Consider the following 7,449-nt stretch of genomic DNA (forward strand, 5'->3'; position numbering starts at 1 on the left):
ACTTGTGTTATGTAGCTATAGCAACCCCTATTTTTCAATGAACAGTAAATGGCAAAAACAGCACCCAGAAGTTGTGGTGTAGCTGGCTTTCTTTTCCTTGCCACATTTAACCTTTTTTTTTTTTAATGCAGAACTGGTTAGTTAGTTTAAGGCAAAGCCCTGGAATTACAGCGTGGAGCCAACTTCTTATCCCCTGCAGTTTTGTTCACTGGAAAAGCTCAAGCCCGAACCTTTAAGATCCATTTTAGCCTTGTCTGATGATTAGAGAGAACATTTTCTGGCTGAGCCATGCAAGCCACAATTTGTGACCTGATTTCTTCCCACAGCACCCTGCCCAGCTGATCACTTTGTGTGAAGGGCTTTAGTTCTGATCCTTTTCCGCAGCAAACTCCAGGGCTAGTGCTGGGTAATGGTAGATTACTGTATTTTGCTCTCCCTTCTGTCTGTTCCTCATGTTGCTGTTTAGGGTCAGCGTTTCCTCAGTGTTAATATCCCTTCATGGTCTTCTCTCAGACAAGGAGGTATATGTTCCTGAACTGAGAAGCATCCACAGTTAGAAGTGTCCTTTTTACCTCCTGTTTCTCATGGTTTTTTTTCTTATCCTAGTTTCAGAGTTATTTCACGTCCCATCTCATCTTCCCTCCACATACTAAGATTAAATAAAGGAGAGATGATAGTTGAGTTTCCAAGAGTTCCCAAGAACAGATTTCAAGGACGCATTTGATTGCTATAATGTGTATACTTTAATCTCAATTTTAAGAGTAATGAATGAACCAGTTTTAAACCAAAGTTCAGTCACCAAATGATTTAATTCTACCTACGCTACTGTAATTTATTAGTTTCATATTGTACTGGATCTAACAGTGACCAGGAACTGAGTCTTAAGATGCTAAATTTCACTTTAAATTTAAAATCAAAACAAGAAAATTTCAAAATAAAGCATGGCCAGTGTAAAATTTTCTGCTTCTTTTCAAAGCTAAATATTTAGGAAAAAGGTGAGGAACTTTATTTGACTGTTATATAACTATTTCAGTATCTCACATTGGACTTTTAGCATCTAGCATGTGATGACTGCTCTGAAACTACTACCTCCTATCTTATAAGTTGGCCCACAGCGTCAGAGTGTTGGTGGTACAACAGTAGAGTTTGAACCTTCCCACCAATACCCCCTTCCATCTGTCACACAGCAACAAAATGTCAGCAGGGAGGCAGCGTGACAGAATGATGCTTGACATGGAGGTGCTTATGAAACAGAGGTGCGGAACTGAGTTCCTTTATTCAGGAAAAAAATGGCACCCATTGTCACTCATCAATGCTTTTGAACATTTATGAAGACCCAACAGTGGATGTGAGCACAGTGAGGTGTTGTGTGGCATGTTTCAGCAGTGATGACAGTGATATGAAAGACAAGCCACATACACAGCTATTGCACCATGAAATAAAGAGCATCTTGATTTGCAGGTCCGTGTCAATTGGTGGATTAAAACTAGGGAACTGTCTACTGAGCTGAATGTCAGCTTCAGTGCCTTGGAAACAATGGTGATAATGTTGCAACATCACAAAGCGTGTGCAGAGTTGCTCCCATGAATGTTCACACAGGAAAGGTTGGAGTCTGCAGTCTTGTCAGGACCTATTGAACTGATCTGTGTCTGAAAGCATAAGTTTCTTGAATTGCATAATCAGTAGTGACAAGACATGGTGTCACCACTATGAGCCAGAGTCAAAATGGCAGTTTATGGAGTGGCAACATTTGACTTTCCCATTGAGAAAAAGGGGTTCAAAGTGTTATAACACCTTTCACCATCACCTGTGCCAATGAGTCCAGACAGCAAGCTGAGGTTCTGATTAGAACTGCATTGCCAGGCACAGAAGTAATGTGGCTTGGGCAGGGACCAGGTGGAGGATTTGAGCTTATAAGTAGTTGCTGAGAAAGGCTACCAACAAGCTTCTTGAGCATCCTACAGCTTTTCATACCAGTCTGGAAGGGTAGCTCCATGTCAGAGCTGGCTTTGAGTGCTGGCAGTAAGACACTTTGGAGGGGAGCAGAATCCCCTAACAACTAGCAAATGTTCTCCTATGAGGTCAGACTGTGTTGGCATCATAGGAGTTCAGTATAACATGTGCTTCCAAAAATGATGTTCTTACTTGCGTATGCAGTCCTGTAAAGGTCTCACTGCCTCTGCAATTGCTTTTCTGACTTAAAAGATGCAGTTCTACCCTTTTTTCCCCACTCTGTGTTTACTGTGAATATTAACTGGAGTATTCTTTGTTTTTGCGGTTCAGTCATTCCAGATCATCCTAAGTTTCATGGCTGAATGCTGTTGTCTGTTGAGAGATCATTTTAAATAAGCATGGATTGGAAGTTCTGTATTACTTGCTCTGACTGTTAGACATAATGTTTTCCCATGAGCTCAACACCTTTTTGCAAGCACAAACAGGTGCTAATTCACCCTAGATCATGAGACTATATTTCATCAAAGCAGCTTCCAGGAGCTAACTTGATGCCAGCCCCAGATTCTGGAGTGAGTGTTCATAAACAAACTATCCTTAACTTCTCTTAAGCAGTTTGTAAATTAGGTCCTGAGTTCACAAGGTTATTTTAAGACAGTCTTTGCACATATTTGCCTAATGCTCTGAGGGACACTGAAACAAATGTGAGTTAAGTGCTGACTTAGAGTTCTGGATCTGGGTCTAAGTGAAAAAGGCTTAGCTTAATTTGCCTTAGAGATCTGCCTTTAACTCAGTTCAATGCTTTATGTTTTGTGTTTGTATACAGAAATTTGGCACTCCACTATTGTTTACTATGAAGTTAATTTCTGACCTCTAAAGGAAGATACAAGTTGAGCTGCTATTTGGAATATGCTTGTATGTTTATTGAGTGTAAAACTAATTTTTAAAATGTTTTAGTTTGGCTGAAGCATGGTCATGAAAGATACTTCATGGGTCAAGTTTGCTTCCTCAGTTTCTTTCAGACCACTGTAAGTTTACAGCCCATTAACTTATGATATAAGCAGGAATGTAAAAAAAAAAAAAAAAAAAACAAAAACAGCTGAGTTGAATCAAATGTTAGTGGTAAAAATGAGGTAGGTGCCAAGTTGAATTTTTAACTGATAAGTAAGCTTTCTTGTAACTTAATAGGGAAAAAAAATCTAATTTAATTTCATAGTCTTGAGCAATAGGTAGCCTGACAAAAAAGAAGTTGATTTGGTTGATGAAATGGCAACAATGCCTCTAACACCCCACCTGAATCCATAAACTGTCAGAAAATTGACAGGGAAGGGGAAGGGAATGTTCCATGACCCAGGCAGGCTTACACTTGTGCTGTTGCTTCCATGTTGCACTTCATTTTTCAGCTTATTAGTGAGTGGAGTATAACTGTCTATCACTGTCAGAATAACTTTATTCAGAGGCTGAAGTGGTCTTAACTGATCCAAGACTCAGAAGTAAATTGGTGTGTGTGTGTGTATACATATATATAATAGTGATAAATATGTTCATTAAAGGATGGCAGATAAATGCCTTCATTTACGCTTACATTACAAAAGCAGAACTAGAAAACCAATATCCCTGTTTTGGGAAACAGTGGCACCATACCTATTGGCTTCAGCTTTTGGATTAAATATAAATTTCAGGATGAATTTGATCTCATGGTCCCTCCTGATAGAAGCTGTGTAATGACAATGAGCACTCTAGAGGATTATAATCAAAGCAAACTCTAAAGCAACTGAGGTCTGCTTTGGAGGCTTTCTGTAGTTTGCTTTTCTTTGTATTTGAACCGATTAATCCTGGAGGACAGACAAATTCCTGAGCTCTAGATGTTAGTTGCGTACCAGTGTAACTAATGCCAATCCTGGCATCATATTGCAAAAATGATCTGCACTTTAGATCTTGAGGTTTTTTCCTTAATAGACTTTTTCCTGGATCTGAGATATAAGCTTAGACTATGGCAGATGGACAATAGCTTTGTGGCTTATCTACAAATGTGATTTGTGCATGTTTCTGTACAAGATGAACCATAATGATGAAAATAGTCAGGCTTTTACTGACAAATCTTTACTGTAGATAAAGCTACTCATTTCCTTAGGGACTAAGTTAATGTTTCTTCTTGTGCTATCCTTATCTCCTATCAAACTTGCTTTTAATTTTTTTTTCTATTATGAGCTTCTATTCTGATGTGTTGTTAGTAATAATGAAGAGTTCTTGAGGGTTACTGGAGGGAAAATAAAGTATTAAACAAAATGAGCCTAAAGTATTTCTAAATATATAACATTTTAAGCATTGACAATTTTAGCCTTCAGTGGCTTTATATTCATTTAATACTTCTCAGGATTAAAAAGATGCTAACTGAAAATTCTGCATTGAGGGAACTTTGCAACTGGATTGTTATGTGCTCAAAAATCAGGAGAAGATAGCACAGGGGTTTGACCTAGCTTTGTGTGCTGATTGTATTGTCTTGATAGTGTAGTTTTTAGATTGCAATAGGAGACATTTTTTTAATGCTGCTATTATGTGTTATTGTTATGGGCTCATTTCTGATAGCACATGATGAGTCTAAACTAGAAAACACTTCATTTATTTTTAGATCTACAATTTTCTTATTCCATCTTGAACCGTCTGAAAATTTTCAAAATTCTGTGAGAAGTCTGAAGGTGATGGAGGAGCCCACCCAGCAAAGTCCACTGTGTGGCAGTGAGAGCATATTATCACGTCCTGCTTTCTCCCTGACTCTCAGTTCTTGCCAATACTTGGATTGTGGACTTAAGAAGTCTCAGACAAAATATTGTCGTGACCACCTGTGTGTTTCAGGATAAAGGCTGGTTGCCTTAAAAATGTGTCTATATTCAGGATCTATCAGAGTTGCCAGTGCTACATATGGCACCTGCCACTGTAACTGCAGCGCTTGCAGAAGTTAGCTACAGAATGTCCAACGTAGTCCCAAGGCCTGCCGGCGTTTGGGAAGGAAGAACTTTGAGGGAATGATTGGTGACAACAGGTTGCAGTAAATGTTATTTAACTTGGTTTCTTTGTGAACAGTCTGAAAACACAGTGTTGTTGCATCTTCAATGATAAAATAACTGAACTTAGACTTCCAGTATGGCTTGTTATTCTAGGGATGGGAGCTCAACAACAGTTTTTCACAATTGTTTTCAATAAAGGTTTTTGTTGTTGCTGTTTTCTTTTTCATCTTTTCCCATGGCAATCCAATGGTACCAAAACAGTAAATAAAACAGATGCTATGTTTTGGGGCAGAATGTGACAGTTCAGCACAATCAGTGACTTTTAAAATTTCATTGCTAGGAAGGGAGAAATTGCTATTTGTAAAGAAGGAATCAGGGTCTTAGTTCATGGGTAACATATGCAGTGAAAGCCTGGCAAATCTACAGTGGGTACTTGCCACATCTCCAGTGTTCAAAGCTAGTATATTTATAGCATGTGCTGACAAAAGCAAGAGGAATAACAGGGTCTACTGGGTTTGCAAACCTGCATGAGGTGCCCGTGCAGCATTGGCAAGCAGAAAACAATGGAAAGTGATCTTGTTGAGCAGCTACAAGCAGGGAGATGATCAAGAAGAACTTTTTTCCAGAATGCCAAGTTGTGGAAAAGGCCAACTGCTGAATTATGCTTTGCTACATTTGCTCTTACTGTGTTGAGATACTTTCCTCACATGCATTTTCTTGGCTAGTGCCTTACTTCAAAAAAAAAAAATAAATCTCCTGTTGAGTGGCAGGCTTTGGATCTGTGCTCTTTTTCAGTGGGAGGGGTAAGCAGAAACCAAAGCATGTCCAATTGCTCTCCAAACACTGTGGTAGAAGTGGGCTTTCTGAAGGGTAAGTTGACTAGCAGAGTGTAGTGACTCAGCCATAGTTTTTACCACTAAGGATCATGTAGCAACATATTTTCAGACAAGAAAAATGCTGGAGAGTAAATCAGATGAGTTCTCAAACCGCACAGCAGAATGAAAGTAGTGGTTACGATACAAGCTGTTTTATCACCCTAGCAATTTTTGCAGTGGTCTTGACTATAATTTTAGTAAGTCTAGCTCTAGTGTTTAGTTGGGAAAAAGCAAAATAAAAAGTTTAGAGTTGGATTGAGGTTTTCGTTTTGTCTTTTTTAGTTTTTTTTTCTTTAATTGAATGAGTTTTCATGTACAGAAAAAGGTCAGCAGTGAATGGGAAGGGTTGATTCTCATCTCTCTGAGCTCTACCTGCCTCTTTAAAAGTATGTATTTTTTGCTACTTTGGCCTGGAGTTGGCAATTTATCTGTAACAATCTGTATCTTGTGGTCTAAGCCTTAATCCAGCAGTGAGAGGCTTGGCACCTTTGAACTGGAGACATAAAAAGCAGCAAAGTTGTTCTTTTATAATCCCACAGCATACTTTTTATGAGTCTTCTCTCTAATTGTGGTGAGCGTGATGACTACCCTCCCTTCAAGGTACTCTAACAGGGAGCACATCTTTTTATTTCTGGCTGGCAAATGACAGGGATGGTCTGGCAGGAGCAAAGCTGCTGGAACTCTGCTGTCCCCACCAGCGGTGACTGCTGGATGCGCGTAAGATCATTTCTGAAACCGTGATAGTCTAAGTGTGTGAGGGAGGCAAGATCTGTGGGAAGAAGTAATCGCTTTTATTGCATTGATATTCCTGGAAAAGCATGGTCTTTCAGGCACTAAGTCTGTCTTCAGGACTGAAATTGGCTTTCTGTCTGCATAGCTTGACCTGGGCTGAGAGATGACAGTGCTTGTAAGCTACTCTGCTTTTTTCCAACTTTAATTATTTTTTTTCCTTTTAATCAAGGATATTACCTCTCCCTACAATTGCTGACTTGACTGTTCAGATAGTGTCAAGACTTCAGCAGGTGGCAGAAGCTAAACTAATCTAGATTACTTGATCACAAACATGAGGTGGATCAGAGGTGACCCACACTGAAAGGAATGTGTTTCTGCTTACCTGAGTGAGTCCAGAACTTATTTCTCCCTGCATGCTTTGCCTCTTTGTAACAACGCTGCAGGGAGAGGGAAAACGGAAGGTGAAGAACAAAAGCAATACCAAGAAGTTTGCTAACATAGTGCTTTCTAAGGAAGCTGTCTGTGGATTTCTACACAGATATTTTCTTCCTTCTGACACTAGCTGTTTTGCAGCAGGTCCTCTTGTTGATACTTTGCCCAGTTACACTGTAGCTGAAAAATGATGGAATTTGTTACAGGAGTGATGATTTGAGCATCTTACTCCTAAAGCTCTGTATAAATTAATCAATATCTATTAGAAACTATGATATACATATTGCTATGGCTTTTTAATTTCTGCATATGAATATCCAGACAAAAATATATTCAGCAAATGTAGATGGTATCATTATTATTGCCTGCTTTTCCTCATGTTTGTTTCTACATACGATGAAATGAATTCTTGCTGGTGTTTCTAATCTGGCTCTGCAGAACCTTGCAGTGGC

Source organism: Cyrtonyx montezumae, unplaced genomic scaffold (assembly GCF_038088225.1).
Source record: "Cyrtonyx montezumae isolate F1298 unplaced genomic scaffold, pur_monq_1.0 scaffold_5, whole genome shotgun sequence".
In the NCBI taxonomy this organism is placed as follows: domain Eukaryota; kingdom Metazoa; phylum Chordata; class Aves; order Galliformes; family Odontophoridae; genus Cyrtonyx; species Cyrtonyx montezumae.